Below are 14,461 nucleotides of genomic sequence, written 5' to 3'. Positions count from 1 at the left end.
TTATAATTTTTTTTTACTGAACCATTTCAGAGGAAATTACTTCAGATGCTGCATCTTTAAACTGTTGAGTTTGCATTGCCTCAACATATTCCCCTACAAGATGCCATTAACACCCTAACACAGTAAGTGATTCCCCAATACTATATAATTGAGTCCATATAAAAATCTCAATTGTTTCCCAAATGTTGTTGCTGATCACCAGGGGCTTGGTCTAGGTCCTGTTGCTCACCACATAGAAAGCCAATCACTGTGGCAACAAGTATTGCCAGGGAAGAAGATTTTATTTAAGTGATGTCAGCTGAAGAAAAGGGAGACCAGCCTCAAATATGTCCCTTCCCACCAACTAAAATTAAGGGTTTATATAGTAGGGAGGGAAAACAAGAGGGGCAGGGACGAGGAGTTGGTCAATAAGGCAGCAGGCAGTAGTATAAGGGGGTCCAGCATCTCATTGTAACCACATGTGGGAAAACAGGAATGAGGCAGGGATAAGAAGTTGGTCAAGAAGCAGCAGGTGCACCTCATTGTCCAGTGGCAGTGATCTGGAAAATCAGTTCCTGGTATCATTCAGGAGGCCTGATGGTTGGTTTCCCAAGAAAGGAACTCAGATAAGACAAATGTAAGTCTTCCAAGCTTCAAGGTTTTTGTTTGTTTGTTTTTTTTAATATGGAACCCTTCACCAATTTGCATGTCATCCTTACAGGGGCCATGCTAATCTTCTCTGTATCGTTCCAATTTTAGTATATGTGCTGCTGAAGTGAGCACTTTTCTTTTTTTTTTTTTTTAGACAAGAGTTTCACTCTTTAACCCAGGCTGAGGTGAAGTGGCGCCATCTTGGCTCACTGCACACTTCACCTCCCAGGTTCAAGTGATTCTCCTGTCTCAGCCTTCCAAGCAGCTGGGATTACAGGCATATGCCACCACACCTGGCTAATTTTTGTATTTTTAGTAGAGATGGGGTTTTGCCATGTGGGCCAGGCTGGTCTCGAACTCCTGACCTCAGGTGATCCACCCACCTTGGCCTCCTAAAGTGCTAGAATTACAGGCGTGAGCCACTGCTCCCAGCCCAAGCTTCAGTTTTATGAGAAAATTCGGCCAGTTTCAATGTTTATTTTATTTGGTTATTCAAGTCTCTTAACATTCTTTTAATCGAAAACAGTCCTCCCATCAGCCCTCCTTCCCCAGCCCTTTTTAAACCCATAGCACTGAAGAGACCAGGTCATTGTCTTATAGAATATCCTTCATTTTAGAATTGCCTGATTGTGTCTTCATTCCCTAAGCTTCCTATAAACCAGTAGTTGGATTTAAAGCCTTGATAAGGCCCAGGTGGAGGATTTTTGGCAAGAACACATTCCAGTTGACACTGTGTACTTACTTACTTCATGCTGTAACTCATATCTGGTGGTTTCATTATGGGATCTACTAGAATATACAGACAATGGGAAGATCATATACAAAAACAGAACTCTGACCCACAGTCTGCAGCAACCAGTCCAGGAAGCCAAACAACTCCTGTAGCCTTTGGTCCCAAATGGCCAGGACTTGATCAATACCTGCCAGCTTCCCTAATTCTTGCCTCTGCTTTGAAAATCCTTTAGTAGGACCAACCAGAGAAGGCCAAATATGCTTCCCTAACCAATCACATAGGATACCCTGCGTCTAGTTAGCTCACCCACAGCCTCCAGATGCCAACAGCCTTCGATCAGGGCTCACCCGAAGCCTCCCCTTTTCCCACCATAAAGCTTTCTCACTCCCCTGATTGCCTTTGAGTGTCTGCAGTGGCAAACGACCATGGCTGACTCTCTGGGGATGTACCAAGCTGAGAACAAGTAGCTGTTGCTCATTCTCATTTGGGTGGTCTACAATTATTACAGAAGTGAAGCGTGATCACAGTTAAGGTGGTAAGAGACCGTTTATACTGTCGATGAACTTCAGACTTTTTACTTCATGCCTTGCTTATACTGCTTGGATGTTTTCCATGTGCCTATATTAATATTTACAATAAAAGCATGATTTAGATTTTCATTTAGAATTTATCTTAAACAAAGGTGTCAAATATGCAATTTTAAGTCAAGTTTTGCATATTTGGCTCAATATATCAAAATAATGTTCTGTAGTTTTAAAATAACAAGGTTTGTTGCTCTTTATATTAGACATGTAGTTAATTACATTGATCTCATAAAAATAAGTTTAATTTTAATTTGAATAAAAGAATGCCACAATGAAATACTGACCATTAAAAAAAAAAAAAAGAATAAAGGACCTTAACCCTGGGCAAACATATAAAAGCATATGAAAGTCACCCAGTATAATGTCTGACATGTAGTAGGTGTTTTGCAAATATTAGAGCCCTTTCCCATGGTGGTGCACACTGCACAAGACCAGAGAAGTCCAGACCTTTTATCTTTCTGGTCCCATCCAGTCATCACCCATAGTGAATCCCGAAGGCAGCATCTCCACCCACAGTGCTAGAGGACCACCGACTCCTCCTAGTTCTCAGGGGAAACCTCCCTGCCATCTTCTTCTTGGTGGCGGCCAATATACATTTCTTTCTTCACTTCCCAGGACGTTTGAAGTACTTGGTGTCCCTCCCTCCAAGCTCCTCCCTTCCCTTCAGGTCTCAAGGTCTCATCCAACACTTCAAGCTCAAAATATTATATAAGCATCAAGGGGGTGAGCCCAGACAGGCACTCTTCCTTGTCCAATTTCGGGAGAAGATCTCTATTCCCTGTGACCCCAGGATATACAATGGCTGTTCTACACTCAGCAATCACTACATGTGATTCCCAGGGCAGGGGCTGCAACTCTTTTGCTAAGAGCCCACAGAGCCCCAGGGCTCCCCCACCCCCACCTCATACACACACACACCCCAGTCTTCTCTGTCTTTCTTGAGGACTTGTTAGTGTTTTGGTAGTACCTTTGCCAGGGAAGCAGGCTCTCCGGGATGCACTTTGAACCTTACCCTACTGACATGGACTTGCGTTCTCTTACCTCTAGGCTCCTTGCCTGGCAGTTCTGCATTTTCAGACTCCCCTCCTCTGATGAGTCCATTTGCCACCACAGCAGTAACTGCAATAGGGTCACGACACCTGTTTTCTGTGTTATGTGGAAAAAAAATTAAGATACTGAGCATTTATGTATGCTACCTTCTGGGTGTGAAGGAGGGAGCAGGAATTCACATTTGATTCAGCTGGTATCTGCAGAAAGCAGCAGTAGGGATTAAGAAATGGATAAAAATAGTGTTACTTTTTGGGATGAAGAGTGGCATGAGACTGATATCTATATATATGTATCTATATATCTACACATAGATATAGATATTTGGAGGTGTTGAAACCTACTTGATTTATTCTGATTATTTAATACACACTGATGTAACTGTGATCCCAAAGTGTGCAAAGTTAAAGCCTTCAACTGCAGCTGAGGAGAGGGCAGGAATTGTACACCTGGGGACGGTGGTGAGTCAGGAATGGCAGGCAGGTGGCCATGACCAGGGCAGCCTCCTCCCCAGGGCCAGTGATAGGGGAGTGGCCTGAGGAGCAGGACCCAAGGGTAGCCCAGGGCTGGGGAAGGGTGCAGAGACCTCCCCTTGGCCTAGGTCAAGAGCTCAGAAGTGCCACATGGCTGAGGGGGCAGCGGCCCTGGAAGGGCCAGAGGCAGGGCCAGGAGAGCACCATTTCCTGGGGGGCTGAGGGCACGGAGGCATCCTACAGGAGAAGCCAGGAGGGGCTGCCTGCCCCTGGGGTGGGGGCCAGGCTGGAGGAGCAAGAAAGACCTAGGGCAGGTGCAGGGCCTGAGAGTCCAGCTGGCCGGGCTGGCGGCGCTCCCAGGGCAGCCTGGCCCAGGGAGCAGTCCTGACTCTGCAGGGGACGCCGAGCAAGAGGCCACAGACCCCTCAGGACCTCCCCTCCTCTCTCCCTAGAAAGGAGCTGGGGAACCTGTAGTGCAAATCTGTGGATCACTCAGTGATGGAGGGAGACTGTGCCCGAAGGTGGACACTGGGGTGCACCCCCTCCACCACCTCAGCTTCCACTGCTGTCCTCAGTATAGCCGCTTCTCGTAAGAGTGCAGGCCATGGACACCACCCTCAATCTGGACCGACATGGTCCGCTTCTCAAACTTGAGGTCTCCTGAGTACATCATGGATCGAAGGACAGGCAGGCTGTGGGTCCCGATATCCTGGCAGCCATGCTGGATGCCCACTATGAGACAAGGCTTGAACTTCTGAATGGACCCTTTGTCCTTGATGGAGCCCAAGACACCCTGTGCGATCTTTACCTTATCCCCCTCGCTGAGGGGGGATTTCTGGCTGCTTCTGCTCTTCTCCATGGCATCCAGTGAGCCCATGCCCTGGTACTTCTTGAGCTGCACCCCGTCTGAGAAGTACTCGCCAGGTGCCTCCACGGTGGTGGCCAGCAGGGAGCCCATCATCACTGTGGAGGCTCCAAGGGCCAGGGCTTTGACCACATGCCCCATGGTCAAGATCAGCTATGATGGGCACATCAAAGCACTGGGCATACTCGGCCACCTTGTACACAGCAGTGCCCTGGGGCCAACTGCAGGCCATCACTTCCTGCGTGATGCAGATGGAGCCGCAGCCCATGCCCAGGCACAGCCCGTCCACACCAGCATCAATCAGGTTCTTGGCCTGGGCTGCTGTCACCACGTTCCCCCTAATCACCTGGAAGTGGGGGTACTTCTGTTTGATGTAATGCACCATGGTGATCTGATACACTGAGTTCCCTTGGGACAAGTCCAAGGCTATGACGTTGACGCCCGCCTGGGTGAGCAGGTCCAGGCAGTATTTGTCATCCTCACGGGTGCCCACAGCTGCCCCCCACAGCAGCAGCTTGTGGCAATCCTTGGAGGTCAGAGGGTAGTCTCGATTCTTCTTCAGGTCGGTGCGGGCAATGATGGCCACCAGCTCATCACAATCACTGACGATAGGCAGCTTCCCTTTCTTGCTACACTGCAGGACCTCATTTGCCTCTTTCAACGTCATGCCTGCTGGAGCCACCACCAGTTTCATCCTTGGCGTCATTATCTCACTGAGGAAGGTGGTGTGGTCCCTCTCAGCAAGATGTCCCTTGACATCTCAGGAGGTGACGATGCCCAGCAGCTTGCTGCCCATGGTGCCCGTCTCAGTGAGGAGGATACCAGAGAAGCCATGCTGCATCTTGGTCTCCAGCACATCACCCACGGTGTGCAAGGGGCTCAGCATCACGGGGTCTGTGATGAAGCCCTGTTCAAACTTCTTGACCTTCCGCACCTCGTTGGCCTGGAACTCTGGGGTGCAGTTGTGGTGAATGATACCAATATCTTCCATCAGAGCCATCCCGATTGCCATGTCAGCCTCTGTCAGTGTCCACAGGGAAGGAGATCAGCAGCGTCTTCAGCCCTTGCGGGTCAGGGCTGAGGTCAGGTCCACCTCATCAGCTATGAAGTCTATGAATCCTAGGAGAATCAGGAAGTCATTGTAGGTGAGGCCGTTGGCGCTGGTGAAGAGCTGCTGCGCGGTGAGCCTGTCCTCGGGCATGTAGCCGGTGCCGCTGCTGATCAGGCAGTCTGCAAGGCTGCTGCGAGACCCGCAATGGACATAAACAACCGAGTGGCCACCTGCACAGCCACACTGCCGCCACAGGCCAGGCAGGCCAGGCGGGCCAGGGGCAGGGGCTCTCATGTATATATTTTTTATATCCCTTCTATTTTTGGGAAAAAAAAATGCCCCAGGAAGGTCTGATCACCAAATCCTTCCAGAGAGTGGTCTTCCAAGCCAAGGCGGTTTTCAGTCCCACCCACTGAAATCATCCAGTCCTTCATTCACCTATGTCAACCCAGCTCGGAGGTGTGACCTGCGAGATCCTTCATGCAATCAAGAAGTCAGGCCTCCACCTGGTCCTGGGGGTCATCTGAGGCCCGCAGTTTTGGAAGAGGAACTGGCTACCCACTGTGGGGACATGTACCATGCCCACTGTGGGCCTGTTTTTCATCCCTGAATTCACCCCCCACAGAATGGTTGTCATATCTAGCTATCTAATAAGCTTGAGGGCACTGTGTCCCCTGCGGGATGTCCCCATGTCAGAGCCCACATGCTTGACCATGCAGGCTGATGCAGTGACAAGCATGAAATATCGTGATTATAGTTCCTGCTCTCCTTTCCAGGGCTTTGAGCCCAGCACATGATGTTGTGTGTTTCTTGTTCCACCAACTGGCTGCTGTGGAATGACTAGGAAACCTCTTGGATGAGGGTGGCATCTGGGCACAGGTCAAACTTTCTGAGAGTCTTTTTAACCTCTTTCACTGCAGCCAGGAATGGCTGGTTCTCTGCTGCTGCTTGCAGGGACTGTCCCATCCATACACGGGTCTGTGCTGGCTTTTGCCACCTGGGCATGTACGGCCACCATCTTGCCTGCTCAGCTAGTTCCATCCCTGGGTTCTAGAATGATGTCATAATGATGCCCATTATGACAGATCAGCCCAGGGCCGCACACTGACCTAATCAATAAACAGGTGGGGCAGAGCTGTGATTAAGAAACTGAGTCAGTCAATTCCCACTTGTGAATAGACAGCATGAAGGCTTTAAACCTCTCTGAACCTGATCAGCATTGGCAATGACCTTCTGCAGATCCAACAACAGCACAGAAGAACGTATCATCAGGAATACATTTGGATATTGACACAACTTCATCCGCAGTCGGCTTGTCATCCTGAGCTCCCTTCCCAGGCAGCGTGGATATTGCACTGGATTTTGCTGACCAGGGAGTTGGTTTATAAGTGGTAACTCTAACCTCTTAATACTAGCAACATTGACAGTACCATATAATCCATCTATTACACCACACAGGAAAATCAAGCCCAGCGGTACAGGACAGAAGAACTGACTCCAGCCAGGATCAAGCATTGCTTTGGCATTGTTCTCCAATACCTGGGCCTTTCTTCTCCAATTGTTGGGGTAACCGGAGTGAGGAGCCTGAGGGGACCCAAAGATGTTCTCCTGGTAGGATTCCCCGCCATGGTCTTCTGCATTTGTAGACATTTTGATTGGTTCCATTTCTAAGAGCCAATTATCTGTGCTTTAACGTGAAATAAGGAACCTGCCTTCTGATCTTCAATAATATGTACATGGACACACACCTTTCAGATTCAACTCTGAGATTTTTGGTTTTAAACAAACAATTGTGTTCATCACAAATGAAGAGTCCCTCAAGCAGCAGCCTCCTGGAATCACCTGCTGAGTCCAAATCTTGTAGCCCTTAAAAATACTATTTTTACAAAGTAATAAGTATTTAGGGTGCTATGAAAAATGCAACTCGAAAAAGTACATTGGTTTTTAAGAACAAGAGGAACTATTTAGAAATTATACAATATATTAACAAAAGTAAATATTTAATATATCTCAAACACAAAAATGTAAAAACCGGTTACCAAACATCAAGAAAAACTTAAACTTGTAAAATGCATTTAAATGTATTTTATCTTCATTCTATTATTAGCAGATAATCTTAATAAAAATGAGCTGTTATTTAAAGCAAAATATCATGTAATTTTAGATTTATCACTTTCTATTTCTATGGAAAAGCAACACCAGCATGCATTGTTGCTGAAAGTGAAACAGTTTTCTGATTCTGTTCTGTTCCACTCTGTGTTCTGAGATGTGTATCAGACACCAGCCACACACCCTAGATGTGCTCGGGGCACAGCCTGGCCCCACACAGCACTCTAGTCTGCAGGTGGGCACCTAAGGCCCTATCATCCCCACTTCTTATTGTCATATTTACTTATTTATCAGCACCTCTATCCATCTTTAAATGACTTAAAAGTGAGAGTACATTAAAGTAGCTTAGATGTTCCTAAGCTTCCGCAGAGCACGTTGCATCTGTGACAGCAATTCAGAAAAAGAACAAATTTTATTTTATTCTTAATAGTACACAGCATAAGAGAACAGCTTAGGCAGTTTACTGTAACTGATGGTCCTGATGTCCTTATCTATAAACTAAAAACTCCCCACAGAAGCTTCTGTAAGTATAATGTTAAATAAGTCTGTAAACACAAATAACAAGAATATAATCCAAATGCTCAGTTATGGGAAACTGGTGAAGAAAGTTACTGGTAAACCCACTGTGATGATGATGATGTGTGTGTGTGTGTGTGTGTGTACATGTCAGCTTGGCTCAGTGACAGTCCTTAGTTATTTAAGCTAGGTGCTGCTGTGAAGGTATTTTGCAGATGTGATGGATATTAAGAGAGTATCCTAGGCTGGGCGCGGTGGCTCACGCCTGTAATTCCAGCACTTTTGGGGACCGAGGGGGGTGGATTACGAGGTCGGGTGGCTCACGCCTGTAATCCCAGCACTTTGGGGGACCGAGGCAGGTGGATCATGAGGTCAGGAGATCAAGGCTATCCTGGCTAACACGGTAAAACCCTGTCTCTACTGAAAAATACAAAAATTTAGCCAGGCGTGGTGGTGGGCACCTGTAGTCCCAGCTACTTGGGAGGCTGAGGCAGGAGAATGGCGTGAACCCAGGAGGCGGAGCTTGCAGTGAGCCGAGACCACACCTTTGCACTCCAGCCTGGAGGACACAGCGAGACTAGGTCTCAAAAAAAAAAAAAAAAAGAGTATCCTGAAAGATCTGGCTGACCCTGACATAATCAGTTGAAAAGTTTTAAAAGCAGAAGCCTAAAAAGGCCTTAAAAGCTGAAGTTTCCCTGAAAAAGAAAAGAAATTCCACCCATGGGCAGTGGCGTCTGCCGTACTTGTGCCTGCGGAGTTCCATTCTGCTCATTCTCTTCCCTCCTGACTGCCCATAGACAATAGCTGTGGTCTGTGCCCATGACCTTCCTGATTCTGGACTTGCTTAGCCAGCACCCACAATCCAATTCCTTTAACAAATTTGTATATATATATGAAAAATACTGGTTCTCCTCTCTAATTAAAGCCTGGCCAACACACCCCAAAATTAGAAGGGGATGCTGCTGTTAGAAGGAATAAGGTATACATTTTAGGCCTTTCAAGACTCCAATAAATGATAGTAAAATAATAGCAAAGACAAAACTTACTTTGGGGTTAAGAAATCACAAATTGCATAAACTTAATTTTGCTCCCCTATTAAAATCCTATTATAAAACAGTAAACATAGTAAAAGAATTTCTTTTAAAAGGACACTAATTTAAGAAATACAGAGAAAGCAGAGAGGCAACAACCACAAAATCATTTTGGAAGTTGAAAAGCAGAGACCAGTGGCAAATTCCTTAACAGACCTGATAATACCACATCCAAAAACAGCAGAAGAAAATGTTAAGAATCTTTAAATACACAGAACTGTGGCATTGTTACCCCACAGAAGTTGAGGTGGAGGGGACGCTTAAGTGCGGAATGGGTAAAAGCTGGGCGAGATACCGATTCCTAGTTTCCAAGCCACAGAGCTACAGCCTTTTCCTCGACATGGCCGAAGCTAGGAGGTTTATTCTCTAGAGAGTGTAAGAGAGGTCTGGAACTAGGGGATGCCAGCACGGATCCAGAGAATGGGCGCCACACTGAAAACAAAAGGAAGTGACCACATGCTGTCATGCTGAATGCTGAGTGCGAGGAGTCCCAGCCTTCTTCCCCTACTGGGCTCAAAGATGCGGCCAGGCCAATCCTTCCCGTCACATAGGAAGGGGCCTCTTGGGTAATCTGGCAAATCTCTGAAGACCTAAAGAGACCACTGCTGCGCTTCCCCAGTGAATAGCCCAGCTAGACCATCCTACAGTGAAACTCAAAAGACTCAAAAGACCGCACTCTCACCCATTTGATCTAGACTTTTACATTTCCCAGGCTTCATCATTAGTCAACACCCAGTGATTACCTGACACCTGAGGTTAAAGCCTCTCATGTGCAAAACCAAGACCAAGGCAAAAAACAAAACAAAACAAAACAAAAACTTAGAGGAATTGGAATTACGTGGGATGAAGAAAAAATATACTATCCTCAGATAAGATATTGTATTCATGAAACAAGTACAGGAAGATATAAAAGAGTTCTTGGAAATTAAAAACATGTTAGCAAAACTGAAAAACTCAATAGAAGGGACTGAAGGATGAAAGTTGACTGCATCTCCACAAAATAAGAGTAAAATGACAAAACGACACTGGAGCAACCAAAAAATGAGGGAGCTGGCTAGACCCAGGGGCTCACACCTGTAATCCTAACACTTTGGGAGGCCAAGGTGGGAGAATCATGAGGCCAGGACTTTGAGACCAGCCTGGACAACATAGTGAGACCCGTTTCTACAAAAAATTTAAAAACTGACTGGGCGTGGTAGCGTGTACCTGTAGTCCTAGTTCCTTGGGAGGCTGAGGTGGGAGACTCGCTTGAGCCCAGGAGTTGCAGGCTACAGTGAGCTATGATTGCACCACTGCACTCCAGCCTGGGTGACAGAATAAGATCCTGTCTTAAAAAAAAAAAAAAGAAAAGAAAAGAAAACGAGGGAACTGTCCCGGATCCCCAGCACATAAATAACTGAAGCTCCAGAAACAAGAGGGAAGCGGTCTGCAGCAGATGCCCACAGCCCTTGCTGTTTTGGCTCTCAGGGTCTGCATGGCCACCCCAGCCTCCGGCCTTCCAACCCAGACATAAAAATCCACACACCAGGATGAACAGACTTTGCTAGTTTTTTGTTTGTTTGCTTTTTTGAGATGGAGTCTTGCTCTGTCACCCAGGCTGGAGTGCAGTAGCACGATCTCAGCTCACTGCAAGCTCTGACTCCTGGGTTCACTCCATTCTCCTGCGTCAGCCTCCCAAGTAGCTGGGACTACAGGCACCTGCCACCACACCCGGCTAATTTTTTGTATTTTTAGTAGAGACGGGGTTTCATCGTGTTAGCCAGGACAGTCTCGATCTCCTGACCTCGTGATCTGCCTGCCTTGGCCCCTCAAAGTGCTGGGATTACAGGCGTGAGCCACCGCACCCAGCCACACTTCGCTAGTTTTTACTTTGTCCAGCCCTGTTCAAGAAGAAGATGCATAGGAGAAGATAAGCCCAGGGACCCTCCTGTGGAGAAAGAATTCAGATCCGTGGCTAAGCTTTTCTCCTCAAGTGTTTCCTCACAGGAAACAGGTTCATCGAAGGAGAGGAAGACAGGAAAATCAAAAGAAGTCAACATTCCCAGGAGATTCTCAGAAAAATAGAGAAGAGGTGTCAAGATGACAGCTGGCACCAGACCCCGAAGGCAGTGATTCTGGTCTGGAGCAAGGATTCAGGACAGACACGTCAGGAGCCACTGGCACCAAGATCTCTGCAGGCTTCCTGCAGCTCAGCTGAAGACAGGTTGCCCAGGTGATCCCATCCACATTCTTTCTACTCGGCTTATCTGGACATGATGGAAAAGCTTCCCGCCCTCCAGATCAGCTGCATTCCTCAATCCATCCCACAGCTGTGCTCGGCTTTGACTTCCTCCTGAAATCGAAAGGTCAGCTGTGGGGGCTGCAAAAACAGAACTCAGCAGCCGGCACCCTCCATCCACATTCTTGCCAGATGATCAGGGTCTCGTCCATGGATAGGGCGGCCCTGATGGTGGCAGCCCTGCTACACCCAGGACTCATTCAAGCCTTGCTGCTCCCTGGCTTCCCCAGAAGGGCCCCTCGTAAATTCTGGGGAAAGCTGAGGTCCACTCTGACCTTGAGATCACATTACGTTCTCCAGCAGACTTCATTCAACTTTGGGAACATGGTGCTTTCCCCACACAGCTAATCTGTGCTTCATGCTCAATGTTTTTAAAACCGAACAATATGTGAAGAGCAAGGAAATTATTAACTACAGGTCAGGCTAGCGCTTACTTTGGTGGAGAGCGTGGGGCATTCAACTTGGTGAAGGCATACGAGTGCTTCTAAGGTAGTGGTAGTGTTCTGCTCCTTAAAGATGGAAACACTATCCATTTTTCTCTTTAAACTATACATTTATGGCCAGGCACAGTGGCTCATGCCTGTAATCCCAGCACTTGGGGAGGCTAAGGTGGGAGGATTGCTTGAGCCCAGGAGTTCAAGACCAGCCTGGGCAACATAGCAAGATCCCATCTCTACTTAAAAGCAAAACTATACATTTATATTGGATATGCTCTTCTCTAGGTATGACATCTTTCACAGTTGGGGGGAAAAATAGATAAAAACACACAGTAATAAGGAAAACTAAAGGGGAACCATCAGGACTCCAGAGACTATATTCTATAAAGGGAGAGCAAATGAAATAGTATGGACAGACAAGAGAAGGCTGAGGGAACCCACAGGCCAGAAAAGTAGCAGAAGGGGCAGTACAGAAGGTCCGCCCGCCATAGAGCCCCCATCCGCTGAGGTCCACCATTCACACACGAGCACGTGCGCCCTTGTCTGCAGTTTATGTTCACTCTGCATCCCTTCCTGTACTTCACGTTTCTCTTCATCCTTGACATCATGACTCTTGTGGCCCTGTGTCTCATCAACCCCACAGGAGGCGGCAACTCAGCTTCCTGGAGCAAGCCTCTGGTTAGTCCACTGCTGTTGAGCCTCAAAGCTTTGTCTCTGCTGGAAAGAAAGGCCTGAGGCTTCTGGCTGGTGCTGGGCTTCTCCTGCAGAGCCGCTCAGGGTCCGCGCGTAAGCATGAGGTCTCCTCCTGCCTTGAAGCTGGGGTTTCCCGTAACCTCTGCTAGGCCAGGAGCAAAGTCAAGCTCCATTTGAGTCCTGTTGCCCACGAGTATCACAGAATCATAGCTGTTAGCATGGGAAGGGGCCGCAGAGGTCATCTCGTATTCAATTTCTTGGCCTCATGGCTGGAGTTGAAAATCTGCTTTTCCAGAATGATATGAGCCAGTGTGAGACAGACACCATCTCCAGGAGGCCCATTTGGCTGTGCCCACAATCCCGCCCCCCAGCATGGTCTCCACGTGGTGTAAATAAGCCTCTAACCCACCAGGGTACAAATCCTCTCAGGGCTGCTTGACAGCACGTCTTGGGGCTGCCCTGCAAGGCCCGTGTGTCCAGAAAGAGCAATCTTAACTGTTGCTTAAGAGTTAAGAGTTAATCTTAAGAGTGACTTAACTGCCTTCCATTTGAAAAAGACATAGGATTTTTCCCCCCTTCTAATTATAAAAGAAAACCAAGGTGCCTGTAGAAAATTTGGAAATTACAGAAAAATCTAAAGAAGAAAATAAAATCACAATGGCAGAAGTGCAACTGTGAAGGTTTGGCATCACATCTGAGCTAGAAACCACTCCTAAAACCACTAGCCACTGCCCCAACCCCCACACCCCCATCTGCCCAGCCAGTGACTTAAAATCGATGGTGTTAGACCGGGAGCAGTGGCTCACACCTGTAATCCCAGCACTTTGGGAGGCCGAGATGGGCGGATCACCTGAGGTCAGGAGTTCGAGACCAGCCTGACCAACATGGAGAAACCCTGTCTCTACTAAAAATACAAAATTAGCCAGGCGTGGTGGCGCATGCCTGTGATCCCAGCTACTCGGGAGGCTGAGGCAGGAGAATCACTTGAACCCGGGAGGCAGAGGCTGCGGTGAACCAAGAGCACGCCATTGCACTCCAGCCTGGGCAATAAGAGCGAAACTGTCTCAAAAAAAAAAAAAAAAAAAAAGATCGATGGCGCTGCTGCCCACTCTGAGGATGGCGCTGGGTGTGGGCTGTCAAGGAGGCACAGGCAGGCCTTGTCCCTACAGACACAAGGGCCCACTCCAACTACCAGAGTCCTGCACAGCTCTGTGACACCCCGTACCCACAGGTGAGATCAAGACTGCAGGGCCATGGTGGAACTTTACCCAGCAGGAAATGATGAGGGAGGCATCCACACCAGTCTGCCTCCACCAGCCTGGCCACCAGTGCAGTGTGAGGCTTCTGGAGAACATTCTGCCCCCAAGTCCCTCCAAGAAAAAGGATCAGAGAAGGAGGGCTCTGCTCTGCCCCAGGCCTCAGACCTGGCTTCCTGCAGCTAAAGGCCCAGCCTGCAACACGGAGTTCAGGCCCACGTGGCCTGTTCTGGGAGTCCGGCAATGCTGGGTGATCTCCCAATGTGATGCTGTCAGGTGCCACAAAGCAGCCCCCATGCAGGTGGGGCCATTCCCAGCCGGGGGCCCCAGACAGGGCCCTGACTGAGAATGCTGCCCAGTGCACTCAGTTCACTCCCTTTTGCTTTTCCCAAGCCTGCAGAATTGAATGTGAGGGCCAGAGGGCAGGCTCTGGGTCTCACACAGATGGGCAGCCTGGCTGCAGTCACCAGCTCATGCCACACTGGACAGATGGGCGGCAGGGAAGGGGAGGAAGAAGTGAGAGAGAGGCTGACGCAGCAGGTAGCAGGGACGTGAATTGTCATGTGAGCCAAAAAGAAACTACACAGCAGCCAACTCCAGCTACGTGCTGCAGAGAAGAGCAGCTGTCTCAAGTTTAGAAATACAGGAAAGCTGACCGACTAGGAAGAGATTAAAAACTCGCATCTTCAAACACAACC

The 14,461-nt window shown here is 48.2% G+C and overlaps 1 non-coding gene and 1 pseudogene across 1 annotated transcript; both read right to left on the bottom strand.

Moving 5' to 3' along the window:
• Positions 1-657: 657 nt before the first annotated feature.
• On the bottom strand, positions 658-762 carry LOC112632339. Its single transcript, XR_003121380.1, has one exon. It is a non-coding gene; the product is annotated as a U6 spliceosomal RNA (small nuclear RNA).
• A 3,128-nt stretch (positions 763-3,890) lies between these two features.
• On the bottom strand, positions 3,891-8,771 carry LOC112631046 (annotated as a pseudogene).
• Between the last annotated feature and the right edge of the window lie 5,690 nt (positions 8,772-14,461).

The sequence above is a fragment of the Theropithecus gelada genome, chromosome 9, assembly GCF_003255815.1.
Source record: "Theropithecus gelada isolate Dixy chromosome 9, Tgel_1.0, whole genome shotgun sequence".
NCBI classification, from domain to species: Eukaryota; Metazoa; Chordata; class Mammalia; order Primates; family Cercopithecidae; genus Theropithecus; species Theropithecus gelada.
The sequence above is the reverse complement of the archived record's forward strand: the minus strand, read 5'-3'. Positions and strand labels throughout refer to the sequence as shown.